At 44.1% G+C, this 16,272-nt stretch overlaps 1 long non-coding RNA gene across 2 annotated transcripts in view; it reads right to left on the minus strand.

The window, feature by feature from the left end:
* Positions 1–1,845: 1,845 nt before the first annotated feature.
* LOC103098585 (uncharacterized) overlaps positions 1,846–16,272 on the minus strand; it is a 23,889-nt gene continuing 9,462 nt past the window's right edge. For both annotated transcript variants that reach the window (XR_008912707.1, XR_008912708.1), the window contains one exon: positions 1,846–7,225. This is a non-coding gene — a long non-coding RNA (uncharacterized LOC103098585). The remainder of the gene's footprint in view (positions 7,226–16,272) is intronic.

Genomic DNA, 16,272 nt, shown 5'->3' on the forward strand with positions numbered 1-16,272 from the left:
TTCCCTGATCAAGGCCAGAAGACAAGGGGAAGAGGCCAGAGACTTTTACAACTGGAGACGCAGTCCTTTAAGATAGTAAACGAGGAGCATGAGCCTGGACAGACTTGGAGAGCTTGTGGAGGACGGAAGGGCCTGGTGTGCTGTGATCCATGGAGTCACAGACACAACTGAACAACAAGCAGGCGATTGTTACAACATGGGTGCTACGTCCCTGCAGAAGGGCTTGGGGACATTTTAATTTTATTGGGCCACCAGGTGAATGGGAGTGGGGTGAGAATTATACATGGTTGTCGGCTGAACTCATTTATGTACTGAAGTACATAAATCATCAGCATTTCATATATGAGCAATAAAATCCAGGAACAAGAAATAGGAAGAGAAATTCCATTTAAAAGAAGTGCGGACAATATCAAATACTCTGACATACCCAGGAACTACATGAACACAGCAAGAAAACACTTTTCACACAAATAAAGTCAGAACTAAACGCCTGGAAAATATTAATTGCTCATGGGTAGGCTGAGGCAAAACATCAAAAAATGGTAATTCTATCGAAATTAATTTATTAATTCAGTGCCATATCAATCAAATTGCCAAAAAAAAATAGTTTATAGAACTAAAAAAGTTTATCTGGAAGAAAAAAAAGATCAAGAATATTAAGAGAATGGATTTTTTTTTAAAGGTAAAGGAGGGGGTAGCTGGGTGACTCAGTGGATTGAGAACTAAGCCTAGAGATGGGAGGTCCTAGGTTCAAATCTGGCTTCAGACACTTCCCAGCTGTGTGACCCTGGGCAAGTCATTTGACCCCCATTGCCTAACCTTACCACTCTTCTGCCTTGGAGACAATACACAGTAATGATTCCAAGATGGAAGGTGTAAGAGTTTTTTAAAAAAAATAAAAATAAAAAGGTAAAGGAAGGTGGCCTAGACATATCAAATCTCAAACCGTATTATAAAGCAGTCATCATCAAAATAATCATGAACAGGCTAAGAAATAGAACGGTGGATCAGTGGAATAGAGTAGTTACACAATGACCATAGTAAGCTTTTTGTATTTTGTTGATTAGTCCTATCTAGCTCTTTGTGACTCCATTTGGAATTTTCTTGGTAAAGATACTAGAGTGGTTAGCCATTTCTTTCTCCAGCTCATTTTACAGATGGGGAAGTTGAGGTAAACTATTAAAGTACTTATCCAGGGTCACACAGTGTCTGAGGCCAGACTTGAACTTGTGAAGATAAATCTAACTGACTTAAGGTCTAACACTCTATCTACTGTGCCATGTAGCAACTTGCTATAGTAATTGAGTGTTTAATAAGCACAAAGATTCAAGCTTTTGAGGCAAGAATTCACTATTTGACAAAAACTTCTGGGAAAGCAGCTAGGTAGCACTGTAGTGGATAGAGAGTCAGGCCTAGAGAGGGGAGGTTCTGGGTTCAAATCTTACCTCAGACACTTCCTAGCTGTGTGACCTTGGGCAAGTCACTTAACCTTAGTTGCCCAGTCCTTACCACTCTTCTGTCTTAGTATTAATTTTAAAACAGAAGGCAAGGGTTAAAAAAAAAACTGAAAAGCAGTTTATCAGAAATTAAACAAATAGCAACATCTCATACCATATACCAAGATAAGGTCAAAATGGGTTTGTGACAGACCATAAGCAAATTAAACAAGTTTATTTGTCAGATCTATGAATAGGGAAAATTTTATGACCAAACAAGAGAGAGAGCATTATGAGATATAAAATGGATAATTTTGATTATGTTAAAAAGATTTTGCACAAACAAAACCAATATAGCCAGGATTCGAAAGAAAACGCAAAACTGGGGAAAATTTTTACAGCAAATATCTTTTTATTTTTTTTTTTAAACCCTTACCTTCCATCTTGGTGGTCCAAGAAGAGTGGTAAGGGCTAGGCAATGGAGGTCAAGTGACTTGCCCAGAGTCACACAGCTGGGAGGTGTCTGAGGCCAGATATGAAGCCAGGACCTCCTGTCCCTGGGCCTGGCTCTCAATCCACTGAGATACCCAGAGGCCCCCAGCAAATGCCTCTGTTAAAGGTCTCATTTCTCAAATATTCTCAAATATCTAGAGCACTCAGTTAAATTTATAAGAATATATCAACTTTAAGAAACAGAGAACCAATAAAGTAGTCAGCAAGACCAAGTCTTTGATCAGGACAAGGGAAAGAGGTCAAGATTCAGTAGCCACACAGAACCCAACGCTCTGGGACTCTGGAAACAGTGTCTCTGGGAAAACACACCACCAAAGATGATTTTCCAAAGAGCAATAGAACCTGGGGGTCTTATATACCTTTTGGGGAATAAAGAGCAGGAGAATATGATTCATTAGCTTTACAATGGACATGAGGAAATGTGGAGTACAGAGCTAGATCATTAGGGAGAGGCTAATCCTTTACAAGGTATACAAAAGGATCATTAGAGTCAGGTACTGGTCCACCTGGGAAAGGATCTCTGCTACAATGGGGGAAACTAAGACAAAAAGGATGACTGAGGTTTGGGCCATTTCTATCACTCCTGTTCAGAATACTTAGTGGATGTTTGGTGATCCATTCTTCAGTCTAAGACAAGGTCAGTCTGAAGGCAAGTTCCCACTGGACAGGAGCAAACCTGGGGTTTCCAAAAACACAGTTGACAAGTATAAGTCGTTCCCCAATTGATAAATGGTTAGAGGATACAAAGAGGCAGCTTTCAGATGAAGAAAACGGCCCTATAAAAATGTTCTAAATCACTAATGACCAGAGAAATGCAAATAAAAACAACTCTGGAGGTAGCCCGCACACCTGTGAAAATATCAGGAAAGAAAATGACAAGTTGGAAGGGATGTGGGGAACCTGGGACATCAATGAACTCTTGGTGTAGTTGTGATGTGATCCAACCATTCTGGAGAGCAATTTGGAACTATGCTCAAATGGCTATAAAACTGGATCCCTTTTGAACCAAAATATCACTACTAAGTCTTTTTCTTGAAGTAAAAGGATCTATATGTACAAAACTATCAACAGAAGCTCTTTTTGTGGCGACAAAGAATTGGAAATGGAGGGGATGTTCATCCATTGGGGAATGGCTGAACAAATTGTGGTACATGGTTGTTATAGAATAGTCTTGTGCTATAAGAAATGATGAATAGGATGAGTTCGAAAAAACCTGGAAGGTATTACAGGAACTGATGATGCAAAATGAGGAGAGAAGAACATTTTACAGGGTAACAGCCATGGAGTATGATGACTCAGCTGTGATGATTTAGCTATTCTCAGCAATGCAATGATCTACCCCCTGGTGAACCTTTTATGAGTTGAGTGCCCAGAAGACAAATTCAAACTATCTGTGAACCTCCAGATTACCAAAGAGAGCTGAGGGAGAAAGTGCTTGCTTTGGGCAGCTGGACAGAGGGGTGGGACAAGCAAAAAAATGTCGTCTGGCCCTGGGAAGAGGGGGTCCAATTAACTCAATCAACTCCTGGAGAGCCAAGGTCTTCCCCAATCCATATCCCTAAATTGGGCTCTCCCTTATGGAGTTAGGAGGGAGTTTACAAACAAAGCCAGTACACCCTCAGGCAGGAATCTGGTAGTCTATAGAAACCTAACTAAGAAGGTTTAGTGCCAGGGATGGCCTAAGGACAAGGACACATTTTCCCTGGGGATAGTTGGAGCTTCTTTTGTCCTTTCCAGTTGCTTGAGGTGGTTCACGTTGACTGTGGAGTCACAGATCACTTCCCAGCACTCTGGCTCCCACCAGTAGGCCTTCCTAAAGCACCAGTCCAACTAGGTCATCCCCATTGGCATCTCTTAACCTCTGAGCTCTCCAGGCTTATAGAAAAGGCTACCTTGGGAAGTTTTCTAGTGGGAGACCCTTGGGGGTCCCTAAGACCCTTTCAGGGGGTCTACTAGGTCCGAACTATTTTCACAATAAAGCTACAATGCTTTGATTTCTAATAAATAAGATATAATAAATACACTTTCTAACAAAAGCTCCTTGGGGTCCTCAGTTATAAATGGAGTCCACAAACCAAAAGTGTGGGAGAACTCGAGAGGCCTCTTATGGATGAAATCACCAGAGCTCTGGCAGGGTCAGCTCCCTCCAATTCTCATTCTGAGGCTGAAGCTCCTGCCGGGACACTGGCTGGCTCCCACTGTCCAAGGGCTCTTTGGAGGTAGCCAAGTTCTTCCTGAGAGGCAGGAAGTATCAAGATGCAGATGGGGAAACTGAAGTGTGGAGAGCCTGACTTATTTATGCAGGAAGAGTCTCAAGCAAGGTTAGTTCCAGCGTTTTGCCTCTTCTAATTACTTCCTAGTTATCCGGTGGAGAGTTCGCTTTGTTTGGGTTTGCCTGCTGTCACCCCAATAGACTGGGAGCTCCTTGAGAGCAGGGGCTGTCTCTATATCCAGAGCCTTGCATACAGCAGGCACTCAATAAACGCATATTGTTCCTGCATGCTGCACAGAAGGGCTTGCTCAGAGGCCATAGCTAGAGAGGGTGAGCAACCTGCTAAAGGTCACAGCAACAGGGTCAAAAATCACACTCAGAGCCTCAGATTCCAAATTCAGGCCTTTTTCTCTGTTTCACGCTGTTGTGTTCCCAGAGGCCCAGGCAGCGCACGGCACATAGCAGGAGCTCTAAAAGACAGCTCTTAGACAAAAACCGTGGGTCCTCCGAGAAGTCGAGCGGAAGGAGCAGAAGGGCCCCATCGGAATCCGGACTGGCCCCTCTAGACACACAACTTCCGTTCTGTCCATTTCCCTTCCACCCCAGGCTTCCGCTTGCGCCAACTATAAACATCCTAGGCTGGGAGGGGGCGTGGCTCGTGGGGGGTGGAGGTGGGCTAGGCTGAGGCGCGTGCGCAGTGTGGGGATTCTCCGCGTTTGCAACGCAGGCGCAGCCAGGCCCAAGCGCCATCTTGGTATGGACTTGTCTGCGGGCCCAACCCCCATTCACTGGTCCTGGCTGTGGCTGTATCTCGCGCGGTGCGGGTCCCGGACCGAGCCCTACTAGGTTCGGAGGCGGAGCCTGGGTTCGAGTCCCGCCACTGACGTCACGTGCTGCATGACTTAGCCGGGCTATATTTTCCTATTTGTAAAATGGGGCGGTTCCCAGTGACCATCCAGCTCCCTGTCTCCAGATCCCCAGAGCCCCTGGAGAGGTCCATGGAGGATTGGGGGATTCCTTAGAACCCACTGCGCCCATTCCGCCCATCCCCCATTTACCGATAGGAAAACGGAAGACCAAGGCAAGAACAGACTCTCCAAAGCTGGGCAAGAAGGGGAATTCCAATGGGTAGGAAGAGAGCTACAGTCTCCCAGATGGAGAGTGCCTTTTACAGATTGGGAAACTGAGGCTCGGAGGCAACCAAAGGTCACGCAGGCGGCGGCGGTTTGGTTTTAATCTAAAATGTTATTTTTGCCCTGATCTACTATGCAAAAAAAGAAAACCAAAACCCCCATTAGTTAAAAAACATGTTTGTTCCAACAAATCCAATTCCAGCCTGGACTGCTTGAATAAAGATCCTTTCGATTGGCCCTCAGAGGGCTGGGGTTTTCCATTGAGAATCTGGAGCTCTTTGGGGAGAGGATGGAGCATTGCATGGATCTGAATCCCTCAACAGTTCAAAGTGGATTACTTACAACAATACTGCTCTTAGTGTATGTGTTGTTCTGTTCACTTCAGCCTTCTTCATCGTTCCTTACAGCACAAGAGTATTCCATGACAGTTCTATGCCACCACTGTTCTTCTATCCATGGGCAGCTCTTCCTCAGTTTCTAATTCTTTGTCACCAAAAATAGATCTGCTCTAAATATTGTACTTAGGGGTCCTTTCCCCCATCTCTTTGGGGTATAGAATCTGTCCCAGGCCAGATCTGAACTGGGGAAGATGATTCCAAACCCAGGGCTCTATCTTCTTTACAACCTAAGCAGCCCAAACTATCAGGTGGGAAGCCACCAAATCGAGGAGTTCCAATTTGAATCTACTGTTATTAACCCCATGTCATTGCTAGGATCTCACTGACTGACAGAGCCACCCCTTTATAGTCCTATTACTGGACAAATGACTTTTAATAACTGGCGACTGATGTTTATGCAGAGCTTTAGCATTGGGGAGAAAATGCTTTCCATCTATTTGGTACTATAGGAATTTCCCCCATTTTATACAGGATAAAAAGTTGGACATGGAGGTATTCACCCAAAGAGGACTTCTGTTTCCTCAAGTATAAAATGGAGATCATAATAGATCTCTCTCCTAGGGCCCCGGTGGGATTCAATGAGATACTTGTAGAGCATCTGGAAAACCTTTGCGAACCAAAGGAATTCCTGCTAGTATTGGCGTCCCAGAAGGGACTGAAACATTGGGCTGCTGCCAGTGCCTTAAAGGACAAGCCTGATACAGGGGAAAGGGCTCTGGATTTGAATCTTGACTCTGCCCCTTACTCCCTGTGTGACCCAACCTCTGCCAAATGTCTTCATCACTCTGGTTCAGAGGACCATTGGTCCATACCCAGAGTCCTTAACAGGAAACCTGTGGATAGGTCTTAGGCGATCTTGGACTTGGATAGGAAGAAAATGGCATAATTATTTTCACTGACCTCTGACTGAAATGTAGTATTTCTTATAATTATGAATTTTAAAGAAATTATTTTGAGGAAGGGGCCAAAGGTCCCCCCAGACTGTCAAAGATATTTATGACACAAAATTAGTTAAGAACCCCTGATTTTCTACCAAAAGGGTCTTTAGAGGCATTATTATCCAACCCCCTCATTTTATAGCAGAGGAAAAAGGAAGCTACGAAAATAATGGCAGAGGTACTTATGGACCAGAATTGGCCATTTAAGGTCTTCAGAGTTTTTTCTTTACAATTCTGTAGGGAGGTAGCTGTTAACAATGGTGATACTCATTCTACAAATTAAGAAACTGTGGCTCAGAGGTGACTTGCCCAAAGTCAATTAGTAGTTGTTGGAGCAAAGATCAGACATCCTACCAAGTCCACTCTGACTCCATTATTTCCACTAAATGAAATGGTGTATTTGGAGTCAGAATAACCACTCCAATAACCACATATAGAGCTTGGGTCCTGATACTGCTGCTTACAACTGAAGAGAGAAGATACACAATAGGAACAAAAGAGTGCTGGGCCTTGGAGATGAGAGAAAACTGGACCACATAGCAGTTGTGTGATCCTGGGCAAGTCACTTAACCTCTGTCTTCTTCAGTTTCTTCATCTGTAAAATAGGGATAACAATAGCATCAACCTCTCAAGATGGTTGTATGGATAAAAAGAGATAATGGTAAAATTCTTTGCAAACCTTGAAGTCCTATAATAATGTTAATTATTCTTACTATTATAACTCCATAAAGATTATGTTGTTGTTGTTGCGCAGTTGTTTCAGTTGCCTCTAACTTCCATTTGGGGTTTTCTTGGCAAAGATGCTAGAGTGGCTTCTCATTTACTTCTCTAGCTCATTTTACAGATGAAACAGGCAGACAGGGTGAAGTGACTTGCTCAGGGTCACCCAGCTAGGAAGTATCTGAGGCTGGATTGGAACTTGGGTCTTCTTGTCTCTGTGCCTGCCTGGCACTCTATCCACTGTGCCACCTAGCTGCCCCTTAAAGATTATAATATCTCCATGCCAATTTGTATAGGATTCTCTCCATATCTGTGTCAGAGATAGGGTAGAGTTGGTAAGAGAAGAAGAAGAGAGATCCTGTCTTTCTTTTAGCCTCCAGTTTTGAGAAAGAAAATCATCATTTCAGCCTCTCTTCAGGTTAAGGAAAAGAGAGGAAGACTGAGGAAGAGGCTGACATGGAAGGAGCTGGATATCTTCATCATATCTCTATCCATGGCTTGCTCTCCGAGAAATTTCAGGGAATTTCTCCTTTGGGTGAGATCCAGAACTCTTTGCCTCTGTCTCTCTTGCTCTCTCCTGGTCGAGTTGAAATATCTTTTTCCCAATGGGAGAGATCCCTCAAACTGGAGTGTCTGGCCTCTACTAACCTATGTAGACTTGATCTGATTTCGGTCTTGCTATTCCCTTGGATAAATGGGTTTCTTGCTATTTGCTAGGAATGTTTATCGTGGAACTGGTACTTGCGGTGAAGGCAGCCAAACCTTGGAAATTAGAGCCTCCTTTCCCTTAAAAAGTAGAAATCAGGAGATGAGCTTGAACTTAAAAATGACATTCCCTGGATGGACACTACTTAAAGGAGTAGCTAGATGCAGTTCTGGCCCAGGTCTTTCTATGGCTGGGCCTCTGGCCCTAATCTCCTGCTTCCCTCCTGGCAGGAATTAGTCTCCCTTGGAGCAAAGTTGGGGGAGAAAAGTCTAGAAATGTCTATTCTTGCCTCCCTGGGAGTTGCATCTAGACAGACCCATGTGGACACACATAACACAATATATACATACACTTCCTAAGCTTATGCAGGTTCAATTCTAGGCTCTAACAACCAGCAAATGTTGGTTATGGGGTCCCGGGTCTTCTGATTCCAAATCCTTTCTTTGCACTAAACTAGCTTAATCCATGCTTAAGGTATTTAGCTTTGCTTAAATATAATGGGAATAATCAATTAAAAATGAAATATAAAAACATAAATTAAATAATTATAAAATAAGTATAATAAAAATAATCCCATATTCAACTCTCCAAGCCTTTCCTGGAGGCAGCTAGGTAGCACAGTGCATAAAGCTCCAGTCCAGGAGTTAGAAATTCAAATCCAAACTTGACTATCTGTTAATGTGTGATCCTGGGCACTTTCACCGCTCCCTGCCTCAGTTTCCTCATCTGTAAAATGAGGTGGATAAGGAAGTGGCCAACCACTCCAGTGTTCTTGGCAAGAAAATCCCAAATAGAATCATGGAGAACCGGGAATAATGGAATGAGTAAACAACAACAAATTATTATCAAGTTGCTTAAGATCTTCTGGGATGAGTTGCCCATCTCCCAGCTGGTTATTCTTCATTGTGGTACACAGAGAGCAGGCCAACTCCCACGAGGTCTGGAATTGACCCTGTAAATCCTAAAAACTACTCAGACATACTTTAGAAGATTTGACTTAGCTATTTCCTTATTGTAATAATGGAGATACTTGGTCTAACCAGAATCAGGAATGTCTTGGGAACTTTACATTACTCCACCCATACTTAGATATACTTTAGGGGAAGATAAAGTTGTAAACTCCTGATTGAACAATGAAGGTACTTAACTCATACCTTATAGTGAAGCTAGAACCTTAAACTAAGTCTATTTTTAGATCTAATACAAAAAGGTATTAAGTACCTGTAAAGGTTAAATTAATCACAAAAAGGTCAAGTAACTCACAAAAGGCAAAGCTTAACAAAAAAGAGTGAAGTAGTCAGAAGATATAATCTAACCAGAGAAGGTGAGAACTAAAGAGTGGTAAGAACTAAGAATGGGCAGTCCTGGAAAAATCGTCTATTGTGATTGGTAGATGTGAAAATTTAGGGGAGGTGACATAAGAGAAAATTTCTTTAAAAAGAAGGGTAAAAGGTCAATTGAATTCAGTTCAGAGTGGAATTGAGTTCTGAACTCAGTTCAGGAAATTGAGTTCAGTGGAGGACTGGAACCCAGCTTGGAGACAGTCTCATGGTGAGTGATAAGACTGACTCCCTTTCCCTTAGGTTCAGGGAGGCCACTTTGGCCAAGGCCTTTAACTACTGCCTGGCTCAGCCTGAGCCAGAGCAGTTTAAATTAATTCTCTGTCTGTCTGTCTGTCTGTCTGTCTGTCTGTCTGTCTCTGTCTCTCTCTCTCTCTGTCTCTCTCTCTGTCTCTTTCCTTCTCTCTAAATTAATTAAAATCTCCATAATTCCTGGCTAACTTGGGTATTTTATTATTTGGGAATCACCCCTGGCAACCAATTATTTAGATTTTAAGTCAAAACACTAAAATTATCCTTACAACTCCCTCCCCTCTTATTTTTGAAGATCGATATCGTCATTTAGGGCCCTGCTCAGATGTCACCCCACGAAGGGAAGGTCTGGAATCCCTCCATGGGACAACAAATGGATCACTCCAATTTTCTCCTTGGCCCTTATCACATTCTGCCTTGGCTCACATGTATTTCCGGATGTGGCATTAGATGTGGGCTCTTTCAGGGCCTCGATTTGTAGTAAAAGCTTCATACACATTTGTGGAATGAGTTAAATTTCCCTTAGAATGGGAAATGCATCCAGGGAGGGCTTATTAGATCAGGAACGTCAATCAATCAAGTACTAATGCCAGGGCCCATTGCAAGGGCAACATGACTTAGTGGTGAGAGAGCTGGGCAAGAAGGGAGAAAGTCATGCCTAGGGCATATATTGGCTGTGTGACCCCAGGCAAATCATTCAACCTCTCTGTTTTCTGGTAGCTCACTAAGGGGCCGAATTGCAGGGAAGGTTTGACCTACACAGGTCAAAGAAGTTTCCTCACTTGGTAGTTCTGTATCCCAGTGAAATGACAAGTCTGGAGCCCATTGCTGGCCCTAGGTCAGGGTTGTGCTTGGCCCTGAGCATATCTAGACAAAAAGGAAATCATCCCTTCCTTCAAGAAGCATACATTTGGGGGGCAGCTGGGTGGCTGAGTGATGGAGAACCAGTCCTAGAAACGGAAGGTTCTGGGTTCAAATCTGACATGAGATACTTCCTAGCTGTGTGATCCTGGGCAAGTCACTTAGCCCCCATTGCCGAGCCCTTGCAACCAATGCACAGTATGGATTCCAAGATGGAAGTTAAGAAGCGCACATTCTGTCAATCAGTTCGACAACAGAAGGGGTAATGCTCGAGTTGAGCCTTAAAGGCAGATGGAGATTCTCGTTGGAAATAATGTACACGACAGGATTTCCCGAGCCCTATTTCCTGCCCAGATGGAGTCATGATGCCTCCAATTCCAAGCTCATGGGTTGTCTCGATAATGTCCACCAGGTGGCAGGAGAGCCTCACATTCCGCTCCCCCAGAAGAAAGGGTCCCTTATGGTAGTTCTTTTTCCTCAGAGCAGGGTTAGGAAGTATAGGCAAGAGTGGACCAGACCTGCCCTTTCTCACGCCCTAAACGCTGGACTGTTCCAGGATAAGGCGAGGGGAAGTCCTGGGGCCTCAGGATTCTAGACCCAGTGAGAGACCATCCTAGGGCGGACATTTAGAGCTGGAAGCGGTTTTAGAGGGTCTCTAGTCCAATGCTTTCATTTTATGGAAGAGGGAATGAATGGCCGGTAAGAGCTGGGAAACGATGCACAAAGCCGGGAAGTGATCAGGCTACGGCTCAAGCCTGGGTCCAGGACTCTGTCCATCATTTGCCTACTTACTTAGATTCAGCCCCAACTCTAGAAATCAGTTCCAAGAAACTTGACTCAAGCTTGGATCAAGAGAGAACATCTGTCCTTGGCAATTTGGCTAAATTTAGAGATAATCAACTTCCTATTGAATATTATCTGAATAGAGAGACAGAGAGGGAAGGAAGGAAGGAAGGAAGGAAGGAAGGAAGGAAGGAAGGAAGGAAGGAAGGAAGGAAGGAAGGAAGGAAGGAAGGAAGGAAGGAAGGAAGGAAGGAAGGAAGGAAGGAAGGGAGGGAGGGAGGGAGGAAGGAAGGAAGGAAGGAAGGAAGGAAGGAAGGAAGGAAGGAAGGAAGGAAGGAAGGGAGGAAGGAAGGAAGGAAAGGGAGAGAGGAAGGGAGGAAGGGAGGGAGGGAGGGAGGGAGGGAGGGAGGGAGGAAAGAGGAAGGAAGGAAGGAAGGAAGGGAGGAAAGGAGGGAGGGAGGGAGAGAGAGAGGGGAGGGAAGGGAGGGAGGGAGGAAGGAAGGAAGGAAGGAAGGAAGGAAGGAAGGAAGGAAGGAAAGAGGGAAGGAAGGAGGGAGAAAGGGAGGGAGGGAGGGAGGGAGAGAGAGAGGGGAGGGAAGGGAGGGAGGGAGGAAGGAAGGAAGGAAGGAAGGAAGGAAGGAAGGAAGGAAGGAAGGAAGGAAGGAAGGAAGGAAGGAAAGAGGGAAGGAAGGAGGGAGAAAGGGAGGGAGGGAGAAGAAAAGAAGGGGGAGTGGAGGAAGGAAGGAAAGAACAAAAAAGAAAGAAAGCAATAAGGAAAGGAGAAAGAAAAGGGAGGATTGAAGGGAGGAAAGAAAAAAGAAAGGAAGAAAGAAAGGAGGAGAGAGAGAGAGAGAGAGAGAGAGAGAGAGAGAGAGAGAGAGAGAGAGAGAGAGAGAGAGAGAGAGAGAGAGAGTTCTTGGAAACTGACTTCCTAAGTGTACTGGTCCAGTTACATCAAAATCTTTAAACATCAGGATAAAGACCACAGAAAAGAGCAGCATCTTAGAGATGGAGTGGACAGAGCACTGGGCTTGGAGAATGGAGGATATGAACTCAAACACTTACAAGCTGTGTGACTCTGGGCTAGTCTTTCAGTCTTGGCTTCATCATAGAATGGGACTAATAATAACATTTGCCTCCCAGTATGGTTGTGAAGACCAAGTGAGCTCATGCTTGTAACATTTTGGGTCACTATATAATTCTTAGCTTTTGTTATTATTATTCTCACAAATCAAATTCTTCCCAGGGTTGGGGGCTGGCATGAGCAGATTGATAGGTCCTTTAGAGGCAGAAGGGACTTTGAGTCTTGGACTTATAGTCCAAGCCTCTGATTTTACAGATGAGGAAACTCTGGCCCAGAGATTGGCGCTCTAACATAAGATTACGTGTAGAAGGATCCAGTCTGACTCCAGTCTGGACTAATAGAAGACTTAATTCAATAGGCAACTCCAATGTGAAGCCAACATTCACACCATCTCTGAACAGGCAGAAGAAACGTTCTCCAGGCGACAGAGATTCAACTAGAAAGAGGCAGGTGTGCAGGTCCTAGTGGACCTCAGGGGCTACCCAGGGAGGGCTTTATCAGTGTGCTGCGGGTAAAGAAAGAACCCTTTGCCAAGCCAGGCTGTCTTGGTTGTTCTGAGCCAAAGGATGCAGAGCATGGCGAGGAGCTTTCTTAGCAGGAACAACCATTAGAGCCAAGATCCAAGATCCATTCCTAGCCGGTGTTAGGCCAGCCAGTTTAAGAGTAGATTCACGGATTGCACAGTTAGAACCTTCATGGAGCTCCCTGGTTTATGGGAAGAGACAACACAAAAGCCAACATGTGCAAACAAGCTCCAGATGGACAGAGTAACAGAGACGTCATTGCATTGTGAGCCGTTGGGAAGGGCTTCCTCAAGATGGGATTTTAGCTGGGACTCCCTTCCACAGGGACTGGGCTCCATTCTTGGTCTCCAGCTATTGGGTAGACTTTTTTTATAATCAATTTGGGAATAATGGACTGCCATAGTCTGTTGTCTTGTAACTGGCTCTCGTGCCTTGTTTCTCTTATCACAGCCTCGCCAATTTTGAGCTCAGAGGACTTTAGAGCCAACCCCTTCGTTTTATAGATGAAGAAACTAAGGCTAAGAGGGAGGGACTTTCCCAAGGTCACACAGGCAGAAAATGGCAGAGCAGGGACCCAAACCTATATCCTCTGACTCCACTCACATGTTTTCTTCTGGATTTCTACCATCTGGAGTTTTCTTGGCAGAGCCTTGAGTGATTTGGCATTTCCTTCTCCAGCTTATTTGGCAGATGAGGAAACTGAGGCAAATGGGATGAAGTGACTTACTCAGGGTCACATAGCTAGTGAGTGTCTGAGGCTGAATTTGAACTCAGGAAGACAAGTCTTCCTGACTCTAGGCTTACAGCTCTAACCATTGTGACACCAAGAATATTATATAAAGTACTTTGGAAACCTTAAAGACCCCCATTCATGCCATCCATGTCTTGAATATATTCTTATTACCCTCCCTCTCTCATTCCCGTCTCATTTTGCACCTGAGGATAATTCAGCTTTTTCCCTCCCACTTTTAAAGTCCAACCTGTAAAGCACTTAGCACAGTACCACGTATGTAGCAAGTATTATATACATGTTAGTTATTATTTCTATTAGATATTATTATTAATGCATTTTATCAGAATTAATTTTATCGTGATTCTGTTAACAATTAGACTTTTCATAATTAATTATATTCTATTGTCATATTCTATTTTATTATATTCTAACTTCATAATTTATCATAATTAATAAGACAACAATATTCGATTCCTAAAGTCATTTCTATTATGACTATTCCCAAGAATCCAGGCGACCTTCTTGCCTATGGCCAAGAGGAAATTAAACTGATAACAGCAAAATTCATCTCATTTGGCTGCCGCCTTCCCAGAGCTTTTGACAAGTTTGTAAATATTAATTAGGCTAACCAAGATAAAAATGAGAAATAGCCTGGTGTGGGAGCTTGAGAATGAGAAAGAACTGGGTTCAAATCCTGCCCCTGACACTGGCTGTGTGGATTTGACCAAGTCTACACCCTCAGTGAGCCAACCTAAGACTTTAAGTGGCACAAGAGGCACCGACCAACATTGGTGAATGGAGCTTCCACACAGGGAGTTGTAATTCTGTGTTCTCTGTGCCAATGAAAGAACAGGTCTAGATAATGCCCCTACTTCACCAAAGTATTGAAAATGGTTATATAGGGGTTGACTGGTTAGGGGTGATGCTCATACCTTTCCTAAGACTTTTGCCTCCAGAAGCAAAACAAAATTCTGTTTGGCACTCATTTTGGCCCCCTTCTACCTTTCCAGTCTCCTGACATCTCACTCCCCAGTGACATGCTGGCCACAGGCTGTTCCACGAACAAGTCCCTGCTTCTCTGGGCTCTGGGCATTCTCTCTGGCTATCCCTCATGCCTGGAATGCTCTACCTCCTCTTCCCTAACTACTGACCTTCCTGGCTTCCTTTAAGTACCGGAAGTCTTCCCCAACCCTTCTTAATTCTGGTACCTTCACTCTGTGAATTATTTCCTTTTTATCTCGAATAGAGTCTACTTTGCACACATTTGTCTGCTTGTTGCCTCCCCTGTTAGATTTTAAGTTTCTTGACTTTTGCTTCTTTTTGAATCCTCCGTGCTTATCGTAGAGTCTGGCACATAGTAGGTGCTTAAAAATGTTTATTGATGGATTGACTCCTTTAAATCCTGTTTCCTTGCTTCTTTTATATTTTTTAAACCATTACCTTCCATCTTAGAATCTATACTGAGTTTTGGTTCCAAGGCAGAAATGTAGTCAAGGTTCAACAATAGGGGTTAAATGACTTGCCAGGTAAGAAGTATTTGAGGCCAGATTTGGACATCCATCCCATTCATGGAGTCACCCAGCTGCCCCCTTCTTTGCTTCTTTAATCATATCATAGAAAAGGGGCATCAGGCAGAAGTTAAGTAACACATGTCCCCTCCAAGTTCCTGTAGGAGGGAAAGCCTCAGCCCAGGAGGTACACATGCCTGCTCAGACTCAGGAAGGTGCCAAAGAAAGCCTGGGTTTGGATGGAAAGGGCCATTTTTCTCCCTCCTGAATGGGATAAAATTGTGTTTTCCTCAAGGTAAAGCATCCATCTTGTCCTCCACCCTCACCCTAATTAGAAATGAAATGTGTAAATAGGTCTGTTTTTAACTTCAAGGATGTCTGGATCAGACTCAGTTGCCTCCTTATCTCTTCTTACCCTTGAAAATTTAGGGTGATGCTCTTGACCCCCTCTCAAGAGATGAATTTGTATAGCTTGATAATATTTTCTCATTAGGATAGACTTTGTGTCTAGATTGTAAGTCCTGGATTTCATACAAGGGGAGGCCAGACAGAGGAGGAAGGAGAGATCTGGTGTCTGGAATCTAGGTAACATTTGCATTTGCACCCAGGAATTTGCCTTTGCCACTAGGGAATTTGCCTTTCTCTTGAGAAAGAAATAAACTTCCAGCTCTTCTACTCTCACTCTCCCACTCCAGGTTTGTGGTTGTAATTAGGGGTGGGTGGCCATTTTTATCTCACACACTCCCCAGAGACACAGAAGCCTGGGGCCCTCCCTGAGCCCCAAGCTCTTTGTCAGAGCAGAATTCAATGACCACAGAAAGGGAAGCCCCTGATTTCAAAATAGAGCCACAGGAATGCTTGTCCGAGGAAGATGGCGGCCCAGGATTCCTCAGGCCCTGCCCTGTCCCTCCAGCTCCAAGTTCTTGGAACCGGTCCATTTGCCAGCTGGGTTTTGTTCCAGTCTCCCCAAGTTCCTGCAGCTATTGAACTGGAGAGTCGGGTTCAATGAGGAAGCTGCACGGGACCATTTTCATGCTTTGAGACTGAAGGAAACGAATCCTGGTGGCTATGGTCTTCTCAGAATCACTCCTCAGTCACTTGAAGGCGAGCTGTGGAGAACTCCAGCGGAGA

This window comes from Monodelphis domestica, chromosome 6 (genome assembly GCF_027887165.1).
Source record: "Monodelphis domestica isolate mMonDom1 chromosome 6, mMonDom1.pri, whole genome shotgun sequence".
Classification (NCBI taxonomy): domain Eukaryota; kingdom Metazoa; phylum Chordata; class Mammalia; order Didelphimorphia; family Didelphidae; genus Monodelphis; species Monodelphis domestica.